The sequence below is a fragment of the Paroedura picta genome, chromosome 4 (assembly GCF_049243985.1).
Source record: "Paroedura picta isolate Pp20150507F chromosome 4, Ppicta_v3.0, whole genome shotgun sequence".
In the NCBI taxonomy this organism is placed as follows: domain Eukaryota; kingdom Metazoa; phylum Chordata; class Lepidosauria; order Squamata; family Gekkonidae; genus Paroedura; species Paroedura picta.
Window position 1 is genome coordinate 65,656,346 of NC_135372.1, and position 24,706 is coordinate 65,681,051.

At 41.5% G+C, this 24,706-nt stretch overlaps 1 long non-coding RNA gene across 2 annotated transcripts in view; it reads right to left on the minus strand.

Annotated features, from left to right (window-relative positions):
- The window catches only part of LOC143835499 (uncharacterized), a 441,550-nt gene that overhangs the window by 215,284 nt on the left and 201,560 nt on the right, over nt 1-24,706 (minus strand). For both annotated transcript variants that reach the window (XR_013230177.1, XR_013230176.1), the window contains exon 3: nt 20,792-20,887. This is a non-coding gene — a long non-coding RNA (uncharacterized LOC143835499). The remainder of the gene's footprint in view (nt 1-20,791; nt 20,888-24,706) is intronic.

A 24,706-nucleotide genomic window follows, 5' to 3' on the forward strand; every position in this document is an offset into this window, starting at 1 on the left:
TTCATTTATTCAATAAGGCTTATCACTTGGAAAGTGTCCTTAGCATTGAATATGGAATATATTACAAAATAGTACATTGTCAGAAGTTTTATTAGGAAAAAAGGCTTCTTTGTGTGTTTATTCAATACTGTAGTTAACTCTTAATTTATACTACCAAATACTGTAGTTAAATCATAATTTATACTGCCAAATATTAGTTACATTTCATGGTATACAACTTGAGATGAGTTGTTAATGTGTTATATACTTCACAGTAGGTCATATGACGTCAGCAGAGTCTTTTGGCATATACATCTCTGCTTCCTCTTTGAAGGCAACTTCTGTTGGAAGGTGCTGGGGTTGATGGAGTCCTAGACCATGCCACTATGTTTCCATAACAGCAGACATCTTTATTCACTGGCGTGTTTGACATTGTCAGAGCTGACTTTCAAAGAGGGAAAACAAGATGAGTTAAGGAAAATAAAGAGAGATAAGGAGAGACCAAGATCAAACTTCTATGTAAGAATGTAGTTAATGTGCCAAGGGAAACAGATAGTGGCCTCAGCAGTAATGAAAAACAGAGGAAAGTCTTGTGGGACCAATAAGAGAATAGGGCATCTGTGAGGACAGGGACGATGAACCAAGTTTACAAAAGGAACAGTGACTCCAGGGGCTGGATTTCCGTTCAGCTATCTAAAGATAATTCCAAAGTACCAAGATCAGATGTGCTCAAAGAACTTGAACTATCATAGCTTGACCTATATGCTGCAACAAGGCATTTCTCCTTCAAAGGGTGAACAGGAGAAAAGTATGGAGTGCACCATGGGGGTCTGCAGTGGGAAGGTAGAATTGGTGAAAATCTTTCATGAGGAGAACTGCCCCTTGTATTAGTGGGAGGTGGTTTAGGGTCAAATCTTCAGCTTTAAAGTCTGTTCTCAACTGCTGGACTAGTCAATTATATTAGAGATATATTTGAGAAGTTATAACGTTGTCTGTTCTCTTTAAGGTTTGTCAATGTGGAAAAAAAACAATTGGGGCGGGGAGGAATTATATTTATGTGGCAGATTAAATTATCATAAACCAAAATCATTTATTAAAGAGCACAAACATGAATATTTATAAAGGAGAATTTTATTCACCAACTTGTGAAAATTCTGTTTGCTTGACTTTAATTCAGGGGAAGTGTCAGAGAACAGCTAAAGATCTGGCTATTTTATTTATATCAAGATTTCCCCCTCCCCACACACCTTTAATGCTCTTAGGGATTTTTATGCTAATTTCAGTGCACAGTATAATTTTGCATTAATTTATTTCACATTATTGAATCCTGCTCTTTTCAATAGTAATATGCTTGATTTTAGGAAAGTTTATTTCCCAAAGGGTTTGTTCTAATGAACCTGGTTGGATATGTGAACTTTTCTCTGAAGGAATAACTGGCCAGGGCTTACTTAAGGGAAGGGCCAAGGGGAATAATTACTCAATCCATGGCTGGTTTTACTTTGATATTTGCCATATGCACTGTCACTATAATGGAATGCAAAATCCCAATGCCGATGTAATTGTATCTTTGATTAGATCATTCAATAAAAAGGCTATAGTTTTAGAAATGGGCCAACCTCACAATCCCCTAAAGCAACATGACACAAGTGGCCGTGCACACAGTTCATTTCTGAGATTACAAAAATCATCTAAATCTAAACACAAATTGCTCTGTATCCTAAATGAAATTGGCATCTGGGGGCTGATGGCAGAGTTTAAATATGCAGAGATGCAAAGCACCAATCTGCTTAATAAAATAGGTTTATTTTGAAGCAAAACAAACTTTAAATAGAAAGAAGAGAGAGAGTCCTGTTCAACTGCATTCATTCAGTCTGTTGTAGAGGCAAGTAGAGAGAGAAGTGTACTCAAAGGATCAGGAAGTCTCCAGTTGATCCAATCAGGACACTGGTGGCACCTTTTTGAAAAATATCAGGAAGCTGCTATTCTAATTATGCTAAATATATCTCTCCTTTGATGCCCCCTGTCATCATATGCCTTTTGAATCATGCACACTACAGATCTTGTATATTAAACAACTGATATTGATACAGGTCATAGAGCTGATAGAGCTTGGGCATATCTCCGTTTGGCAGTATGAAATCATAGCCAAGATGTCCTGCTGGTGAACTTCATGCTCTAGATTTCTCCAAATGCAGCATATCTTTCACCCTAACTTGTTTTAATTCCAGCACTACTGGAAAGAAGATACTGACATATTCCCTACTCTCAATATCTGTATTCCTTCCAACTGAATGCAGTCAAAACAGTGGAACATATGTTAATATACTGTCCATTTTATAAGGACATCCATTCCACATATCTCACCCCTATTCTATCCAAGTTTCTAGGGAGATCGGATAAATTCTATACATATATCCTCCTTGCAGACTGCTCCAAGGAGACCACCTCTATAGTGGACAGATTCTGTGCTGATGCTTTGTCTGTAAGAAAGCATGTATACCAAGCCATTTATGTATAATTAATTATACCACAATAAGGCTATGAATTTTAATCTTTGTGTATTAATTTTACATTTGTATGCAAACTGTGCTGTTAAATTGTTGTTGACTGATCTTTTGATCGTAATAAATGTTGATATTAATATTATGAAGCATACCTGAATAAGCTTACTGATCATGATTTTTATAATGCCAAACTGGTACCCAAAATGTTATATGCAATGAGATAGTACTTGAATCACACAAACATGAAACCAAACACTGGTGCTGTCTATGATGATTATTTTCAAACTTTTGCACCCTGCAAACTCCCATTGTTATTTTTTCCCACAGACCACAAAGCCTCCTTCATCAGTGTCCATCATATTATGCAAATAAATCAATTGCCTTAGGCAACAATAGCCAGATGCTACCAGCAGCATGTGTACTACCACAGCCAACAATAACTCTCATTTTACTGCAGCTTCCAAGTCAGTCTTTTTCCCTCATTATGCAAGGACAACACATTGATCCATTTTTTTCCTATTGGGCCAAATGGATGTGTTGTAGTACTGTGTACATGAATTGGTTGGGGGAGATGAAATATCAGGGAACAGTGGCAGCAGCCATGGTGCAGAACTGAAGGGAGGGTGCTCCTGACACAGTGGTTGAAAACACCCCACATGAAAATAGACTATGTCACTATTAGCACATGTACTTATCCTATCACATGTCGAGTTTACATTTCTCAGCAACAATACATCACAACAATACTTAAAACTAGTAATAACTATATATATTAGAAACAGCAAGCCAATTTATGAAGAGGCCTTCCTAAAAGGTTCTGCTTTTTATAGAGTGACATAGGTATGGAAACTTTCCTGCCTTCCTCTGGTAACTTGTCCCACCATACCATGGTTATACTTGAGAAGAACATGGACTGTAACAGATCATATTTATATTATTACTATTACCTTTATTCAATATAGTCACAGAGTTCAATACATTGTTCTTTGTTAACATTCCATGTGGACTGCCCTTAGCTTTAGGGGAGGCGATATATAAATGCAATTAAAAATAAAAATATAGAGGGGAATCATCAAAAGGCTGTGTCTAGATGCAGTAGAACATAATAAAGGAGGAAATCCTCCAGAGATGGGAATCCTAGGCTATGAAAGATTTTATAGGTAATATAATCAGTTCCTTGAATAGAACTCAGAAACTATTCAGCAACTAATATGAAGACAGCAAAATCTGTTTGATGTGACCACTCCACTTTCATCTCGGTGATAGTGAGGTGTGGCATTTTGCACAAACTGAAGTTTCCAGATTGTCTTCAAATGTAGTCCTCATTTGTAACACACAGTCCTGGATTGAGCATGTCAAAATAGGGAACCAACCTCCATTGGTGATTTTATTAATAGTGGGTCTGGTGTGCAAGTATTCAGGGATAGTAATTAATTAATTAGTAAGTAGTATTTTTTGACTGCCAGAAAACTGGGAGAAATTTTGATTCAAAATTGAACTTGAGTCTGTTGTACAATTTACAGAGAAAGGCCCATATTAGAAGAGCTTGCTGTGATCCAGTTTTGTAAAATGATAAAAATAACAACACTTCCCACTTTTTAAAATATTAAGCAATTTAATGTGAATGATCCACTGAATCACAGGATTCCCAAAATATTTGCTTTGAAGAATAGGAAATACAACATAATACCTCCTTTCTTCTCAGCTCCCACCTGGTCAAAGCTGGCATCTACCAGGCCACTTGGGTTACAAATCTCTGCACAGCAGCCTGCTGATCCATGGCTGTAGACCTTGTTAGAGTCAGGCACCTACTGACAGCTAGCCTTTTGACAGCCACTAGTTTGATAATTAATGATTGGGTAGCTCTACCTTGGAAAGGCTCATAAATGGCTCAGAAGGCAGAACTAGTCCCTCACAGGCTTGGCCACACCTCAATAAGGCTTTTGGGTAGAGGGAGACAACTGGGCATGCCCCAGAAGGCTAGGACCTTCAAAAAGCCCTGGGTTCCTACAATGAGGTTTGGTTTAATTGCACAATTCTCTGTAATTGCACTGATCTCCCATGTCCCGTTTCTCAACTCTATGGGCCGTTCTGCATTCGTCCAAAATAGCACAATGGTTACTAATTGAAATTGCTACAGTTTTGCCATTATGCACAACGTCGTTGACAATCTGCAATACTCCTGAAACCGAGCCGCAAAAAGTGCTTCGTTGTAGTGCTTTCAGGGAAATCCCAAAAAGTGGATTCACCCTCCGGAAAGCGCTACACTCCTGCAACCAATCTGCAACACTAGCGGGAAAGTTCTGTGTGTTACCATTGTTGCGGTTTCTGCAAAGTCCCTCCCCCTGGCTCTCTCCTCTGATCTTCCGGCGAAGCGATCGCCATTTTCTTTTCTCTGAGCGAGCGGAGATCAACGCACCAGCGAGCCTTCGTTTACCCAGCGAGGCTTCCCTGGCTGCAGCCCCTCTGTTTAAAGTCACCAAGCACAAGCAACACAGAGGCTGTTTGCTGGTTTATTTTCCCTTTATTTTTCACACTGTTTTCGGCTGAAAATCGTGCCCGTGCAGGGGGGGGGTTATCTGTTTTTTTCACTCGGGGGGAGCGTGGCAACGATGAAACGGCAGCTCAAACACCACCTGCTAGCTGGATGGGTCTCTCCGTTGCAACGAATCAGTGCATATTCGTTGCAACGGGTGTGTGTGTGTGTGTGTTTTAAAAACCTTCCTTAAAGGGAAAGGGGCTGTTTAGGAGCATGATAACGGCCGCCCATTGGCTGCTTGACGGCCAGGGGCGGGACAATACTATTTTTGTGTTCTATGCATTCTATGAAACTTTTTTGCTGCTCCATATAGACCAAAATTTTAATCAATAACCCCCTGGTCAATGGTGTCCTGCTTTACCAATGTTAAAATCTGGTCACCTTATATTAGGATGCCACGTACTGGTGAAAATCCCGGTTTCCAGTGCTTGATAGATGAAGATCACAATCTGCCAAACTGTTATTTCTAAAGGCGGTGATTGCTGGAGAAACTGGAACTTGAGAACTCACCAACAACAGGGGGTGACATGGAAAGTAGAGGAGCTGAAGGGGGAAAAAAAAACTCCTCTCAAAGACCCTTACAACTGGGTTGATGAATGAGGTCATCAGTCTGTGCCATCTATCCTGAATTATATAGAATATGTGAGTGAATTACAAGAGAAGGTCAAATGAAAAACCACTTAATCTCAGAGGGCCGTATCTTGTCATTATTGAGTATATGAACTCCTACTGACTCCAGGTGTTACATATGCAAAGAGGGTTTAAAAAAAACATTACTTTTTTGTAAAACAGGAGGGTTAAGTTTACAGGAAAAAAAACTTGTTAAAGAGGGAACAAGAAAAGAAGCTGCTTTCAGAGATTTAAGGAACAAAGTATAAATAGTGTATCATCATAATTACAGGCTAGCTCAACTGTTCTGAAACATTCTAAAGATATCAGTAACAATATAAAGATGTCACTAGCAGTGGCCTTCCTTTATACTGAAGAAAAGATAAAGAGAGGAATTCTGGCAGCCTTGGCAACAAACTTACATATATAAATGGGAGAGAAAGCAGAGATTTAGATGGTACCCTGAGACTGTTTTAGAGATATGAGCCTTAGACATTAGTCAGGGACCTTGAAGGCCTAGCTTCACTGTGACAATCCTTCATATCTCCATGGCTCCATCCTGATTAGAAGGGAGTCACATGTACAAAGAGCTGAGAAACTAGCACACTAGCATGCTATTAGTAGTCAAGCTTGTTAGCAAGTATTATGGCAGGTTTGGCTTTTGATTTTCCCCCCTGTCATCTTCCTCAGTTTTTATCTTTAAATACATTTATGCCTCTAAGGGGGAGGGAGGAAGGAAGGTACAAGCTATTCCTAATAACTCCCTGTCTTTTTAATCCTCTGAGATGTGAAGCACAGTATAGGGTTATGAGAATTTGAGATGTTCCTTTGACTTCTGTATCATTTTATAATGTTACTGAGGTTTTTATGGTATTTGGCTTGATTTGTAACACAACTTTTAATAACTACTTTGTGTAAACCCAGGAAATACATTAAAATTGTAATTTGTAAAAATAAGCGGAAACTTTCCTGTTCCTGGGTAAGAATATTACTTTGCATTTGTACATATTCCATGTTTTCCAATAGAGCAAGCTGGATGACTTGAGCCAACTGAGATTCATATAACTGTTAACCAGAAGTCTTTAGATTATGCAAATTGCTGTCTTCTAATAATCAATGAGAGTAATCTGTTCCACTTAATATTTCTGATAAGACCTTGGAGGAGGAGCTGGTCTCATGGCTTAAGTAGCACTTAACACCCCTCAGGGCAGCTGTCCCGCCCCTGAGTGTCTCCTCCTCCAACTGGCTTGCCTGCCTGTCCAGCAGCCAGCCAGCCGCCTTCAATCTCCCACTTCCTTACACTTCCCTCTGAGGCTTGGAGGCTGCAGATCCCTGCCGCATGAGAGCTGCCCCTGCTGGTGAGTTCCATAACAGCTGCCTGCAGCCTTTCCAGGTCCTGGGGGAGGGGGACGGGGAGGGGGAGGCTGTCTGCAGAGTTCTTCCACTCCAGCCCCCTAATCTAGCACCCATTGTATTTCTGAATACAATGGGCTTGGCCCCTATTGATACATAAGAACTGTGTCTATATAAAAGAACTGGGTTTTTGTACCCAACTTTTCACAATCCAAATAAGTTTCAAAGCAGTTCTCCCCACAACAGACACCCTGTGAGATGGTTGGGCCTCAGAGAGCTCTGGAAGAACTTTGACTGGCCCAAGGTCACCCAGCTAGCTGCACGTGGAGGAGCGGGGAATCAAACCTAAAACTCCCCTTGTAATCCTGTTCAGGATCCTCTCCCTCAGGAAAGGAAGAGAGGTATTTTGAGCTTCTATGGAAGAAGGGGGCTGAGGAAGTCACCTTCACAGGTAGAGGTCCTCATGTCTGTGCAAAGGATCCAACCCTGTGTTTAGTTGAATATTAGAGTTTGTTGTTTTTAAATATCATGTCCATGTTTTCTTGGAACTCCAATGTTCAGAACAGCACTAATTTCAGCTGAAGGAGTGGATTGGGAAATGCCTGCAGATTTTGGGAGTTGAGCCTGGAAAGGACAGGTTTGGAGAGGAAAGGGATCTTAGTGGAGCATCTTGCCATACAGTCATCTTCCAAAGCAGCCATTTTGTCCAGGGGAACTGATCTTTGTAATCCTACACTTTGGAAGAGGTGGCAAAACAAAGATAAGGACCTTTGGACACCAAATTTAGTCTATGTGCATTTCCATAAAAAATACAGCAAACTGTTTTATATCAAAGTGCTAAAGTAATAACAAGAGAAGGTGACACACAAAGTTTTGTGAAGAAGATCCACATGTTATTTTCATGTCCAGAACACACATGGCCTCTCTTTGCAACTCCCTTTCTTCACATTGTATCAGAGGTATGGCAAGAAAGCATATGCCGTCTCTCTCACAAGTTGTGCAGTTTAATACCCAAATTGTTCTCAGATGTAACATTAATATGTGGTTAAATTCAGCAGCAGACCAATCAAACAAAAAGGATGTGGCAATGCCAACCAATTGGCAGCCACCATGACTTGGTCAATAGGTGCTTGAATGTCAGTGTCAAAATTCACTTATATTATGGATAATTTTAAACCAAATATTAAACATTTCACAAATCACTGAAATAACAATCCAAACCAATGTACTTTTCACATTGAACCTATAATGTCAGAAAAAAACATGAAGAAACACTCAGACATCACAAACAAACCTGCATGCTTATCATGGGAATGACCATGGTTCTTTGCCACACTAGTACTCTTCACTTCTCCTTTGCCATCCCGTGTTCCCTTCAGCATGAGGGAAGGCTTCCTGGCTACTGAAGCCTTGAATTAAACTTGTTCTGTCATTGGAATGAATGTGTCTGGGGAAATTAACATATGTCTCCTCCCCATAGATTGGTATAAATTGGTATTCTAAACAGAGATGAAGAATGGTTAAGAATGCCACCTTGTGAGGGATTCCAGTCTGATCAAGTATTTGCATTTAGTTGTCACAGCAAATTGGAGTTTGAAGGCTTCTAAAACTAGGATGCCTTCAATCATGTTCTAAGATGGGGGTAAGGAAGGAAGGAGGGAGTACATGAGCACAGAGATTTTCCAAGTTTAAACCCATCACAAACAGCCTTGTGAATGTAGCCTTAGATTCTGAACAAGTCCCTCTAATGGTTTTTTATTCTTCCCCAGCCAAACCTTCCTAATTTCTCAAGAGGTTTTCCAGTTTTGTAAATAAATAGCAAACTTAAATCCTCTTGTTTGCCATTTTGTGAAATGTGCATCTCTACTTTGATTTAACAGTTAAGTAAAATGCAATGTGACCATTTCTGGCACATATTCACACTAGCTAATGAAGTTGGCTACAATCCAGTTCTAATTGCACTTAGATGTCTCTGGAATACTCGTTTTACACAAATACTGTTCCTTTAACCAAATTTTACCTTAAACCAGGGATAGCTAACTGATAGTACACAATTTGCTGCTAGCTCCCAAAGCTTATTGGTGGTCATAACAAATTCAGTTCATTTGTGCTGAGTGCATAAATTTTCAGTTTTATGGGAGAGGGGGGATCTTTTCATTTGTTACACTGGAGATTGTACACACTTTGAGGTACAGCTCTCTTAGGATTGTTATATGTTATATGACATGCAATATGAATCCATGCCATAATGTATAACTTTTGCTTCTACGTGGGGAGGACACCAAACTGGGAGGACTGGCAACTACTCCAGAAGATAGAGACAGAATTCAATGAGGTCTGAACACAATGGAAAAATTGATAAATGTGAACAAGATGCAATTTAATAAAGATAAGTGTAAAGTTCTGCATCTGGGTCAGAAAAATGAAAAACATGTCTACTGGTTGGGGGATACACTTCTAGGTAACACTGTGTGTGAACGAGACCTTGGGGTACTTGTGGATTGTAAGCTTAACATGAGCAGGCAGTGTGATGCAGCGGTAAAAAAGGTGAATGTCATTTTGGGCTGTATCAACAGTGGCATCACATCAAAATCACAAGATATCATAGTCCCATTGTATACGGCACTGGTCAGACCACACCTGGAGTACTGTATGCAGTTCTGGAGGCCTCACTTCAAGAAGGAAATGGATAAAATTTAAAGGGTACAGAGGAGAGCGACAAGGATGATCTGGGGCCAAGGGGCCAAGCCCTATGAAGATAGGTTGAGGGACTTGGGAATGTTCAGCCTGGAGAAAAGGAGGCTGAGAGGGGACATGATAGCCCTCTTTAAGTATTTGAAAGGTTGTCACTTGGAGGAGGGCAGGATACTGTTTCCGTTGGCTGCAGTGGAGAGGACACGCAGTAATGGGTTTAAACTACAAGTACAATGATATAGGCTAGATATCAGGAAAAAAAATTTGTTCACAGTCAGAGTAGTTCAGCTTTGGAATAGGCTGCCTAAGGAGGTGGTGAGCTCCCCCTCACTGGCAGTCTTCAAACAAAGGTTGGATACACACTTTTCTTGGATGCTTTAGGATGCTTTGGGCTGATCCTGCGTTGAGCAGGGGGTTGGACTAGATGGCCTGTTTGGCCTCTTCCAACTCTATGATTCTATGACATTTTCTAGATATGTAAAAATAAAGCCAGGGATGAGGACTCTTCTGGTTGGCATTCTGGGCCACAATAACCATCAAAGTAATAAGGGTGTTTTAAGCCATGCTACCTTCTTGGTTCCACAGCAACTGTAGATTTGTATCCAAGCCATACTGGGGCAAGAGCCTGACCTTTAGGAGGAGAAATACATTACTCACAAAGTAAGAGTGACTGAGGAGCGCACACAACTCCCCACTTTAATCAATGTGGACTGGGAGTTGGCAGAGGGAGGATCTGGATACTGCAACCACCATGATCCAAAGCCATGGGCCAGAGGTGGGCATTGTCACTGGCTTGGAAGTGGTTGTGTTGTTGGCTTTATCTTCCTGTCCACAGAATATACCCTCCCACTTTCTTTGTTTTTTCTTATTCTTCCAATTTTTAATCTTAATATGTTATTTGATACCTTTGTCACACAACAAATGCAACCCCCCCACACACACCACCACCACTATCATTACAGGGAAACAGAAAGTGGTATGAAAACAAGAGTCATACAGGGGAGAGCCAACAGAGAGAGGAGGCGGAATTGGGATACAATCAATGAACTTGAGAAATATGGACAATTCCTATACTTTTCTAGTAGAGCCAGACCATTAGTGAGATAGTTAGTTGGCAGGATCCAGTCTAGGATCAGAATATGGAGAAGAGAGACACAGAAGTTGATGATCTCTGTATTAAGTGATCCCCTGAGTATTATTCTATATCTAGCTTTCTGTTGTTCACTGCTTATATTATAAAACAATTGCCTTACATTTCTGGCCACTGTTGGACCCTGCGGCATTTGCCAACTTCCCACTGCTCATTACTCAGAGATTTGCTCTGAGCTTGAGTTTCATGTGACCTGGTCTCAGCAAGACAGATATGTTTATTCCTAAAGAATACCTCGCCAATACTGAATTCAGGAGAATGACATATGCTCTTTCGTTTCACAGTACACTTTTTCTTGTAAATTATAAAAAAAGAAAGTTAGGTTCATGGCAAGTCAACTGGCACAAATGTTCAAGGAAGTATTAATCTGTGGAGTTTCATTCCAGTTTGTAAATGGATACATTTCAAAACAGTCCCCACTCAAACAAAATGTTTACCAAACTTCAAAGCAACAAGGGAGGTGAAATTTTCCAGCTTCAGAAACACTGTTGTCTTTTTCAAACTAGAGATGTCAGTTTCAAGAGTGTTCCCCTCCCTTGCCAGGATTCCTTTCTAACAAAGAGCTTGCAAAATTCCACCCTCCCTTACTTGGATTTGTGACCGTGCTTTGAGAGCAGTTTTTTAAACACTTGCAATGCCAGTGATACTGGGTTCTGCTGGGCACTCTGTGTTTGCACTGGTACTGTTGGGCCCTCTGTATATTATACTGGTTCTGCTGGGCTTGCAAAAAAAAAAAAACCTTGTTTGGATTAGGAGTGAGCTACCATTATCACATTGGCATGGTGTTCTTCTGGACACTAGTATATTGCACTGGTTTTGCTGATCTTCCAACCTATCCTTTCTTTGAATGTGATTGAGCTGGCAATTTGTGTCTTATATCAAGGTGAGGTTGGAATCAATGGGTGTCATCTCCAAATCAAGAGTTGGACAGATGTTGTCCCAGGTTCCTTGAAGTGTGTGATTTCAGTTATGCAAAAGGTGAACAGATACATGAAGAAAGAGTGACTCTTAGGGCCTTTTCGCACAGGGATCTTTGTTGCAAATTGTTTGCGGAATGAAAAATCGCCATTTAAAATACTGGAATTCGTCGTTATGCATACCTGCCTTTGTAGTGGAATCAGTTGCGTTTTTTAGCGTTTCCCACAGGCTTCCGGTCTCGGCAGAAATCGCTAGAAAGGAAGCGCTATTGCCAAGCTCGTCCCGCCCCTGGCTGTCAAGCAGCCAATGGGCAGCCGTTAGCATGCTCCCAAACAGCCCCTTTCCCTTTAAGAAAGGTTTTTTAAAAAAAAAACGACCCATAGCAACGAATCTAGGTAGATTCGTTGCTACGGAGAGACCCATCCAGCTGCCTAATGTGAGCTGTCGTTTGATTGTATGATTGTTTGCACGCTGCCTCGAGTGATAAAATAAAAAATCCCCCCCCCTCTCACGGGCTCGATTTTCGGCTGAATTTATTTGTAAAAAATAAAGGGACTTTATTTCAGCAAACGGGCTTTTCAGTGGTTTGTGCTTAGTGACTAAAGGTGAAGGACTGAAGCCAGGGAAGCCTCTAAACAGAAAGAGGCTCGCCGGTGCGTTTATCCCCGCTCGCTCGGAGAAAAAAAATGGCGATCGCTTCGCCGGAAGTTTGGAGGAGAGAGCCAGGGGGAGGGACTTTGAAGAACCAGCAACAATGGTAACGCACAGGTCTTTAGCGCTACTGTTGCAGATTGGTTGCAGGAGTGTATCGCTATCCGGAGGGTGAATCCACTTTTCTGGATTCCCCTGAAAGCGCCACAACGAAGCGCTTTTTGCTGATTGGTTTCAGGATTGTTGCAGATTGTCTACGACGTCGTGGGTTATGGCAAATTAGTAGCGTTTCCAAATAGCAACCATTGTGCTACTTTGAAGCCGTGCGAAATGGCCCTTAGTATTTGTACCTGAACAGGCTGACTTTAGATGACTACCAATCAGAGAGTCCAATGTTGTATACTCAATTTCCTGGAGTAAATCTAAATAAATCTAAGTCTAACCTGGAGTTTAGCAAGCCTAGCTGCACAACAAACCTGCAAATGCAGTTATGAGCTCTGAAAATAGTGCAGTTATAAGCCTTGTAATATAATTGTCAGCAAAGAACCAGCACATTGGTCTTTGGAATAGTTATTTTACAGATGCAGATGAGAACTATTCAGGTCATCAGCATGATATGGAAGACATGCAACACAACCCTACACATGTTTACTCAGTAGTAAACCTCACTGAGTTCAGTAAGAATTACTTCCTAATAATTCTGTTTAGAATTGCAGCACTCATTCCAGGTGCCTTCTGTAATGTATCCCTGGGCCTAATATTAGAGATCTCATACTGGGATTAAAAACTGAAGCCAACCCTTCTATTATTGCAGCTGTGAAGGTGACCTGGACTGTCACACAAACTTGGCTAGAGGTTATGTTATGTTTCCCCAGGTGGGAATTGTTGGTATAGATTTTTGTCTATATCCCTGTAGAATAGAAGCATCAACATCTGAGAGGAGTTTTGTGCGTGTGTGTTTTTAAACTAAAGATATTTCCAGAAGCTATAACACTGAAGACAGTTTTAGAGCCAAATTCAGGTGAAGTAACATTATAGGTGATGAGTAATCATCATGTAATAAGAGCCTCTTGTGGTGCAGAGTGGTAAGGCAGCCGTCTGAAAGCTTTGCCCATAAGGCTGGGAGTTCAATCCCAGCAGCCGGCTCAAGGTTGACTCAGCCTTCCATCCTTCCGAGGTCGGTAAAATGAGTACCCAGCTTGCTGGGGGGTAAACGGTCATGACTGGGGAAGGCACTGGCAAACCACCCCGTATTGAGTCTGCCATGAAAACGCTAGAGGGCGTCACCCCAAGGGTCAGACATGACTCGGTGCTTGCACAGGGGATACCTTTACCTTTTAATCATCATGCATTAATTGTGACATCTCTCAGTTTCACCAATATCTATGGCAGTGGTCCCCAACCTTTTTTAGGCTGGGGACCGGCAGGGCATTGGGCCGCGCCCGCAGGGACCGCGCCCGCGCGGGCCACGCCCACGCTTCGGGCCGCGCCCGGCCGCACCCGCCGGCCGCACCCGCGAGCCGCGCCCGGCGGCCGCACCCGCAAGCCGCGCCCGGCCGCGCCCGCCGGCCGCACCCGCGAGCCGCGCCCGGCCGCGCCCGCGGATCGGGCCACACCCGCGGGCCGCGCCCGTGGATCGGGCCGAGAGGGCGCGGCCTGCACGGGCGCGGCCCGGCCCTGATTCCTTCTCCCCGCCCTCCCGCAGTAAGTCGCTTCCCGGGCCGCAGGCTTGCGGCCTGGGAAGTTTTTTACTGCGGGGGTGGGGGGGGCGGGGAGAGGGAGCCGCGGCCCGGCCCCATGGCCTTTGCGGCCCGGCGCCGGGCCGCGGCCCGCAGGTTGGGGACCACTGATCTATGGTACTTTATATCAGGATATACAAGCATGGAAGGGAGGTGCTGCTGCCATTTTCACTACCTCGTGGTGGGCATAATAGCATAAATTTACTTTGGGACCTCAGCATTGCAGTTGAATGTGCCAAAATACACAACCTCTGCTTCCTGATTCCTGCAAAATGCATGAACCTTGCATCCCCTCCACTTCCCCTCCCCTAAAAGAGACCTGTAGGAGAACATATAGTTCATTATAAGAATGAAATTTTGTCCTTGGAAATTTACTGTGATTTCTGAACAGATAAGCAAAATGCAGAGATAACTTGAAATGCCACTGGATAGCTTGTCTCCATTTTCCTATAATTTAAAATCACTTAAAATTATACCAAACACACAAAAGATTAAATATATATCCTTTTATAGACACGTTATCTTGCTGTAGGGACTAATTTTGTTAAAGGAATGAGATACTTGAATGCTTGCTGGTTTTGTCTACTAGCAAGCTCTTCAAACACACCAGTCCAATTTTTAAAAAATAAATAACTATAGCTTCTTTAGCTGCAGTTCTGCATAACTACAGCTTAAAATTCATTGATTTAAATGGGGTTTAAGTGGACAAACTGTATACAGGACTTGAGCTTTCCAATTGTCCTGTATTTTTACACTTTTGACTGTTATTTCTTTTAACAAGGGCATCTATCCATCTACATATTGAAAACAGTGAAAGAGCAAAATATCTCGACACAAACTTGTAGGATAAGGACATGGGAAGAAATGGCCTTCTGTCAGAGGAATTGTACTTATTTCTCTGTCAGTGCTTGGCTTAATGTCTTCTCAAATATAGAAAAGCCACTCAGACTTTGTAAAGAACATTTTATGTTCATTATTTAAACTGGTAGGTTCAACTCAGTTTTTGTTTAGTGGTTGTCTCCTTACCAGAATCTTTTGGTATGTTTTTTTTTTCCAAGTTGGAGATGTAACATCTAGGATTTGCCTCTACTGAAATAACTTGCATCAACATCTTCCTGTTCTAGCAGTATTTAAATAGAATCTGTTGATTTGTTTAATTTAAAATTACATTGGGGTTTTGTGTATGTATATAGCTAAAATTCAATATAGTTAATTATTTAAAGGAAAGAATCCAAGCCAGTTCTGAGTGCTGAATAGGTAGGTAAAAAAACACCTTAGCGGGCCAAGGTGTTCTTGTCTATTCAGAAAAGTCCGGAGTCTGATGAGAAAACCGATCAATAAAACAAAGAATTTTCATCTTAAACTCCCAGTAAATCAAAATCACCTTTTCGACTCCTTCAGCTTTCCATGGCACAGGAAGTGCAGTAAATCACAGACAGCTTGAAAAATGTATAATTTTTATGAGGGCTGATCTAACTATAAAAATACCCAATTGTTTCAGCTGAGCCAGGAGGAGAAGGGCAAAATTCCTAAGTGAGAATCTAACTCAGGGTTGAAGTTTACTCTCTACAATCTTTAAAAATGCATTATGTATATTTTAAAAGGCTAATCTTTTCTCCTTTCATACCTGGAGCCAGGAGGGACCTGGCAGTGAAAGCATCCTTGCTATTAGCAGACAATGGAGACACCGTAAAAATAAGAAAATAGCCATGAGAAAGCCCTGATTCTGTTTAAGTAAATTCCACTGAACTCTTCCTAGAAAGTATTATTCAGGTCATGAATGCTAATTTGTCCTGCAGGGGGCTGTGTGTAATTACCCATAAAAAAACTATCAGCTTTATTGAGTTGCTACAAAATAGTATTACTGAATAGCATACACTTTAAAGGAAGACAACCTTGATGTGTGAGAGTGTGTGAGAGAGGCTTTTCTTCCTTTCCCTTTTTTAAATTTAAAGACCTCATAAGGCAGATTTGAATGAAAACAGGTGACCTTTTACTTAAAAAAAAGATAGAACAGTCCAGGATAGTTTTGTTTAATCGTCAAATAACATTTGCATGCAAAATTATGCCTCACAGAAGTGCCACTGTGACACCTACAGCAAATGTAGCTCCTTGCATATTTAAAGTTGTGTGGAATCAGAATCATCTTTTAAAATGAAGAAAATGTGTCACATTGGCTGCATTCCAACAACCGCACAGAACTGCTGACATTTCTAAAATAGAGATAATTTAATCCCATATGGGAATCCATACCACAATTATATTGTCCCTGTTCCGACACAGGCCTGATTTTGCAGTTCTTTTAAGCCTAGCTTTTTATAATTTTAATTCCCTTCCCCAATAAGCAATTTGCATTCACAAAAGTCTTCTTGGCTTGTGAGACAGAAGGATTCAGCAGAGGAGGGGGGGGGCAGGAGAGGGGTGAAGAGAGAAACCCAAAGAGAGAGAGAGAAAGAGAGAGCTGTTATATGATCTAGGACTCTTTAAGCTGACTACAAGGAAATGAAACTCGACAATGAAACAATCTGCTCATCTTTTTTTAATTGATAGAGCACATTGTGCTACAAATCATGATAATGCTGAAATGCCAACATGTAGGAGAATAACTATTCTCCTTCATTTAAAGCATGCTATATATGATATACACACGTGTATAGGAAGATTATCTATCTATCTATCTATCTATCTATCTATCTATCTATCTATCTATCTATCTATCTATCTATCTATCTATCTATCTATCTATCTATCTATCTATCTATCTATCTATCTATCTATCTATCTATCTATCATCTTACCCAGCGAGCATAACACCTTGAATTAGGCTCTCTCCTAGCCTGATTCTGCACTTTGTTTTTTTCCATTGTGGATCCTATTAAATTCAGATCGATTTGAACTCAGGTCTTCCTCTATTCCCCCCCCCCCCAATTGAAACATAAAGTGTTCTGAACTTTATTAGAGAAGCTCAGAACGGGGAGGGGTGCCAATTGTGGTAGGAGTCTCTTTCTTTCTTTTCTTGAACGGTGGGGGGGGGGGATATTGGAGACAGCAGAAGAGAGGAAAATAACAAGAGACAAATCTCTGCTGTGAGAAGTTAGGGCTTCTGGAGCGCAGTCACTTCAAGGGAAGCCTGGCAACCAGGAACCAAGAAGTCTTTGATGAGTTGGTTCTTATATGCCGCTTTTTTCTACCAGAAGGAGTCTCAAAGCAGCTTACAGTCACCTTCCCTTTCCTCTCCCCACAACAGACACCCTGTGAGGTGGGTGAGGCTGAGAGAGCCCTGATATCACTGCCCGGTCAGAACAGTTTTATCAGTGCCGTGGCGAGCCCAAGGTCACCCAGCTGGATGCATGTGGGGGAGCGCAGAATCGAACCCGGCATGCCAGATTAGATGTCCGCACTCCTAACCACTACACAAAACTGGCTGTTTGAACTGATGCCCTAGCCAAACAGGGAAGACTGCTTTGCTCCGAGGCATGGAACAGTGAGTTAATTTTTAAAAAAGCAAAAATCTGCACATTTACTCATGGTGGTTTTTGAAATACCGAGGCTTATATCTACTCCAGGATATCGTGTGGGGGAAAGGTAGGGTCACCATGAATCAATCATGCAAATTTAAAGTGGCCAAAATCAAAATGGAAATCGAATTCCATATAGACTCCAGGGATTTAGTCAAGCTGGGAGTGGGTAAAAACCCCTGTGCAGACTATACCCTAGGTATTCATCAAAAAGTGCTCAAAATTTATTATGCATCTCAATGATACAAAACAAAAACCCACAACCAAAGAAGCTATTAGGGTACACTATAAGTCAAATGGGGAAAAAAATTAAACATCCCTGTGGGTATTTACAGCTGACGAAAATTCTCACCTTTGTTGGAATCAATTTTTTTAAAAGACCTGCCTTTTAATCAAACATTATTAACCATTTAATCAAACATACAGTGGCTCTTCCACCTCCAAACAGCACAACTATGCTAAGAAGTGTGTAAAGGCATAATTTTCAACTTTGACATTGCCTGCTTCTAAACCATCCCACTTGTGAAAGTAGAAATTGCTTAGAAAAGAGAGTCATGAGTATATCTGAAATCAAGTGCACACAACACATATTTAGCAAACTGGGTTTCAGTAGAAGCTGTAATTATTATAGCATTTCTTTGTGAATTCATAGCCAAGGCACAATTTGAACCAGGACTACTAAACTCTTAGCTCAGCATGAAACTCCTAGGGGCCCATTATGCATGGGCCATGCATGTGTCAGCAGTGCTTTGGGGAAAATTCCCAATAACGCTTGTTGCCGCCTCCAGCACAGGCGCCTCCTGGCCCAGGGCTATGGAAGGCCCGCCTTAAGCAAACACAGGATCTTCCGTAGCTTCCTGGGTAATCCGGAGCTGTGGTGGGCCGGCGCTGTGCATAATTGCCAGCACCAGGCCTGTCGGCCCGCCCAGCCTTGACCTGCAGTGTCCCTTAAGGGACACCGCACACCCCTGCAGGCTCCGTGGAGTAATAGAGCTGGCAGGGACAACCCCCTGGCCCCACCAGTGTGTGTGGAGGAGGCCTGGCCCCTTCCCACATCCCCCACCCCACTGGTTCACTTACCTTGGCCGGCAGCGATGCGGCACTCCAGGCCCCGGTGCACGTGCTACGCCGGGGCAACCCAGCATGCCCCGCTTCCGTGCATACACGGGAAATGGTGGGGCATCGTGCTCTGCTGCAATAGCATGGTGGCAGCACGGGGAAGCGGCTGCCGTGCATAAAATGTGAGGGTCATGGTACCCCAGGATACTTTTTTTACACAGGTGCATCTCCATTGTTATCAGTGGAACTGAATGAAAACTGGCTAATGTATCCTTTTTGGAAGTATTCCTGGGTTCTGCAGAAACTTCAGGCAATCAAGGTTTATTTCCCATCAAGCATTCATGTCGTTTTTTCATCAGATGAACATCAATAGTTTACAGACACATTAGTGGCTTCCCTAATAAACTGGGAGTGTGGGGTGAGCAGACAGAATTTGAAAGTGCAGTTTCAACCAGTAGTCTGTTATTGTTTTAAAGCTAGCTGGTGATTCTGACTGCTTCCACATGGTGGATTTTTTTCACTATGGTTTCCAAGCTGGAACAATTTTTTGAACTTTCATAATGCTCTAACTGTCCTCTTTCCAGGTTTTCTTCATTCCTTACATGTCTTTTCCAAATCTGTTCTAATCCAATTATTTGGAAAAAGAATGCAGCCCAACCATGTTAGTGCATTTTGTGAAAGGAATACATTTGCCTGCTACAGAGATTCTGCCCACATTGTCATTTGTTCCCCACATCTCACTTCCCCATTTTTTCCCCTCTTGTCTTACCACAGGAACTTTAGCTTTTCTTCCCTTGCATTATTGTGATTGAACCCTTTGTTTCCATTTCAAATTTTAATCTGATGGAATTCCCTTCTTTCATTTTAAAAATCCACCCCTCTCAGTTACAGAGATAAGAGGAGAAAGATTTAGGCAATTTTTGTCCCAGTTGCCTGGAAAGGAATTGGAAAGGAAGACCACAATATAGCTAGAGGTTTACCATTAGTGGTATTGCACTATAGAAGTATGACAATCTATTGCTGCTTTTCTCTTTCAATTTCAATTGAGTCCCATAGTGCTATAGCACTTTTGTGAATAAATGAATAATAAAATGGTCCATGAGTTGCCGTGGGAAAGGGGACGTATGCAGGGGGGAAAGGGGAAGTATGCAGAACAATCCCACACGTGGAAATTTCACTATGTGCATATCCCTGCATTCACAGTGGAGAATGCTCATTTACTTATAACATCATTTATAGTTCACCTTTTTCACAGTGACTTAAGGTGGATTACAAACCTCTCCTTTATATGCAAAAAATCTCAGGCTCACCCTGAGATGTACATTAAAAGGGCCAGGCACTAGGTGATGTAAAGACCTCTTCTTGAAACCAGTGAGGTCCAATGCCAATCTGAGTAGATAATACTGACTTTTTTTCCATTAGTGTCTCTAGTCATCTCCTAAACATGTGTGTGTGTGAAGTGTAATGACAGTAAAACAATTTAACATTGACTGCAAGCATAACCAGCATGTTCCTTTCAGAAATCCCTTGAGGGGGAAAGAGTATTTAACATGCAAGTCTGTTACATTTATAATAAAGAATATGCTAGGCAAACTTGGATATAAAAAAATCCCAAGCTGTGACAATCGTTTTAATTAATTTAAAGATCTGTTTTTCTTCTTATGTCTAGCTTTTTTGCTTTTGCTTCTTATGTCTAGCTTTTGGGAAATTCTGAGTTCAGCCAGTGTTACTATTATGACCTCTAAGTCATAGATTTCCAGAAATTAGACAGATAATACTTGGTATAAGAAAGACATATATACTTTGGCTGATATAAGTAATATACCGATATAAGTAATATATATAAACATAACATCAGAGAACCAGAACAGCTAGGCTAGATCAGAGTAATGATCCATTAGACCACTGGTCTACTGGTATACAACTGACCATGAGAGGGACTGTGTTCCAATAAGGAAATCAGCATAATGAGACAAGGTGACAGAGAACTTATGCCACCTGTGTCAAAGCTAGGTCCTTAGGCAGTGGATAAAGACAGCTGGGAATAGAAAACATAAGCCAAGCAACAGGAGATGTACCTTAGTAAAGAGCGAGTCAAGGGTCAGAGCCATGGAAGAATCCGCTCCATCAGTGAATGGCTTTGTCTTGGTATCCTGGTGCACATCTCAGCATGCCTACAAAAAGAAGCAGGAGACATAATGCCCTTGTTGTCTATGAATATACACAAAGTCCTTCCAAAAAGTAGTACAAATAGCATCTCTGTACAGGCTTTTGATCCAGCAAGGGGGCTCACTCGAGGATCCCAAACAATAAGCTGAAGACTGTTAATGTATTCTAGACAAATGGTCAAAAGTTGGTCAAAAGAAATGTGCCTGTTTACCATATACCATTTGCTACCCCCAGTCTGTGAAAATCAATTATATGTTTCCAGCTTTAGTCTCATCTCTTCCATATTTCTTCCTCTCAACTTGGTTGTCAAATAGTCTTTTCTCACAGCAGAAAGGATAATAAATATGAAGAACCCAATAGTGTTGCATTTGGCTACTGTATATTAGTTGAAGGACTTAAGATCCTATTTTGAAATACTTTAACCACAGCAGTTGTCAGATACATAAAATACTGAACCTACATTTGTCATAAACAAAATATTCATTACATATTTGCACCAGCAGTTATTCTAGTGAAGTACAGTGTAGGGTTTTCCTGGTCCTTTTGAGAACAAGACCTTGGGTTTGTATGTGAAGTGTACAATTGTGTCCTGAATTTGCATAAGTTTTATTCAGTTTTCCAAGGCATACAGCATTCAACAATATATTTTGCATTTTTATTCCACATATGATCACCCCCAAAAGGCTGGAGAAGTCAAGTAGCTATTTCAATTTCAAATGGAAAATATTGCCATAAACACATATATCATATTTCGTTGTGATCTTTCAGTCATTAGATATCAGATTTCACCTTGTGCATCTTTCCTGGTTCCCCTGAAAATGGATATAGGAACTGAGCTGCTATTCTTTTTGGAAAACATAGGCTTGCTGACCTCAACAGAAGCTCCTTTCATCTGAAGCGCTTTGCTGTCTTGCCTCTCCCCCTTCCCATAGTGCTGCTTCTGGACAACTTTGTAAAAAGGCTAAGCTCCTAGCAGAGTCATTCAAGGAGGCATCAGACTAAGATGCATCCACTTCTTCAGGAATCAATGGCCACAGCAGCAGAATGAGAACAGAGAACAGAGGAGCTTTGCTTTTTTTGCCTCCCCCTTTATTGCTGTTGCATTAAATGTAAATCCTATGATGAGACAATCAAAAATAAGCAAACAAAAAAGCTGACACACAATTAAAACATGGAAAATGAAATATAATGAGAACTGGAACCTTTAAGCGAACTGAAGTAGACTGGATTAGGACATTTAAAAATGGAAAATTATGAAGTGTTTTACTTAGGAAATCACATGTAGAAGAAACAGAGGTGTTTCACAATTTCTGATTGTTTTAATGGTTAGGACTGTTGGGATATGAAAAGTTTGCAGCGTGCACTATTAAGCAGAATATAGGGAATGTCTTGAGGAGGCCACTGGAGGAAATAAGTAGTATTATTAGGTCAGGAACTTCCTGATGTTTTTTAAAATGGCCTCCTCTGTGTCCTGATTGGCTAAGCTGGAGACTTCCTGCTCCTTTGAGCGCACTTCCTTTATGCCTCCAGAATGAACAAAGAGAATGACTACAGACAACCGTTAGACAGACAGACAGGAATCCCTCTCTTCTTTCTATACAAAGCTGTTTCCCTTCTAAATAAACTCTTCTATTCTTTACAGCAGTTTGGTGCTCTCCACACACATTGAAACACTGCCAACAAGGACAGATTATGGAAAACCCGAATGGTTTCCAATTGGCTTGGGTGTCAGGCAAATATTGCAAGACCTGAGTAAGACTGTTAAAGACAGGACATTTTGGAGTTTATTAATTCATAGAGTTGCCATAAGTCAGAAGCACATATGACACTTAAGTAGTGGCACTTAACACACACACACACACACTCACAACGGTGCTTTGGATGGCAGTCTTCACTCTGGTCTAGATTTTCCTCTATATAAGCATGTTAGCTGTAGGAGGCCTAGTATCAAAACAGATCAAGGAAAGAGTTAACACAATACTCTTCTTTGCTTTGGCAGTATTAAAGATCCACTCAGGCAAAATTAATAAATATATCTGCCAAGACACCAATCGTTTCCCCTGTAAAGCTGTTTCCTTTAGGCTGTGAAAAATCGAGAGTAATTTCTCAACATTTCAAAAAGTACTCAGCTATACGAATGTGTTATAGGAATTAAAAAGGCAACCCTCTGTAGGCCCTTCATTTTTCCTTCAGAGAATGGACTGTGGGGATAAGGTTGTTGTTGTTGTTTTTATCCTGACAAGAAGGAATTCTTCAAGACGGTACAATTGATACTAACCCCCTTTTCCAACTGCAGGGCAGCAGTGGAATTTTTGGTGATATTCCCCAGTCACGCTTCAGTGAGCTATGAAAGCTCCCCTTTATCAACTGCAATGAAGTTTGTACTAGATTGGATCCATCCTGTGACCTGAAGCCACTTGCTCCAATCTTGGTAAACCTGTTGTTTGTAAAATCAAGAAGACTCCCTTAAATCCTCTTGCCATTCTATTGTAACATGTGGCCTGACAAACACATACATGCAGGCAGGCATGCGAGGAATTAAAAAAATACCTTTGGATACAATTATCCATCAAGTATAGACAAATGAAAGCTTGGGCGGGAGGCAGGGGCGTTCTCAATTTTTTCCCCTGAGTTCCCCCCCCCCAGTGGAAATAAAAGAAAACTTTGCAGATCACCGAACACAACTGAATTTTTTTTTCTCTGAATGGAGGAAAATGCTTTTTCAGACAATATTTCATTCATTCAAAATGTATAGCATGTATATCCCACGCTTGTCAGCAATATAGTCACCAGAGAAATAGTCTAAACCCTAAGAACAGCCTGGCCCACTCTTGTGCTTTTCCACAGCACCTTGATAAACAGAGGCAGGGATAACATTTTCAAATTATCTGTTCTAGCTTGTACATCAAGTTGCTATTAAAGGAACAGCTTCAGGATGGTCATTTGAAAGGTTAGTGATCTTACTTCTTCACTATCACAGACCATTTCCAAATGGAGGCGGCCAAGGTGCACTGCCTCCTGGTTATAGATCCACACTCACTTACCAAGCGGTTTCTGTCTTCCTGACAGCAGTCTCCTCTCGCTTTATCCCCCAGTCTTGTCCCAGGTTTTTCCTTCCTGACAAGACAGGTGGTTGAGCGGAAGTCAGGACAAGCTGCTCCCCCCCCCCCATTTTTTGGCTTGTCAATCACTGTGATGTGTCATCAGCCACCAATCACCTTTCAGTGCTGAAGTCTCACATTCTAGTACCCCCCATGCCTCCAAACATACAAAAATAATTTTTAAACCAAAAAATCAAGATTCGCCTAGCAACACAGAGCCACCAGAACATATATTGATTGAAAGTAAACCAAGCAGTGTTTCCATGTCTCACCCCCTCCTTTTGCAGGGGAGCTCAATTTGCAAGCAGCGCAGAGGGGTCAAGGAGAAAGCAGCCACCTTTCGATGGCTCTGCAGTGTGGTTCCAAACAGAGCAGGGTGGCGCAGCACAGCTTTTTCTTGGCTCTGCAGTGTGGCTCTGAACTGAGAAGCAGTAAGGTGACCTGCCTCTCTGCCTTGGTTCCCTCCCACATGGTCAGGCTACAGTCCCTTAAAAAAAAGAGAGAGAAGAAAGATAGAATGAGCCCCCCCCCCCCACCTCCAACTAAGCATGAGTCAAGCAATGAATACATAAAGTGGACTGGGTGTAATTTCATTACACTGGAACTGCATAGTAATGCAGTCCAGCCTTTTATTGTATATATATACAAGTTTGCTGTAGCAGTGCTATTGCAAGAACCAGGCTCCCTTGCTAATCCTGTAGAAGCTGGCTTTGAAAAAAGTCT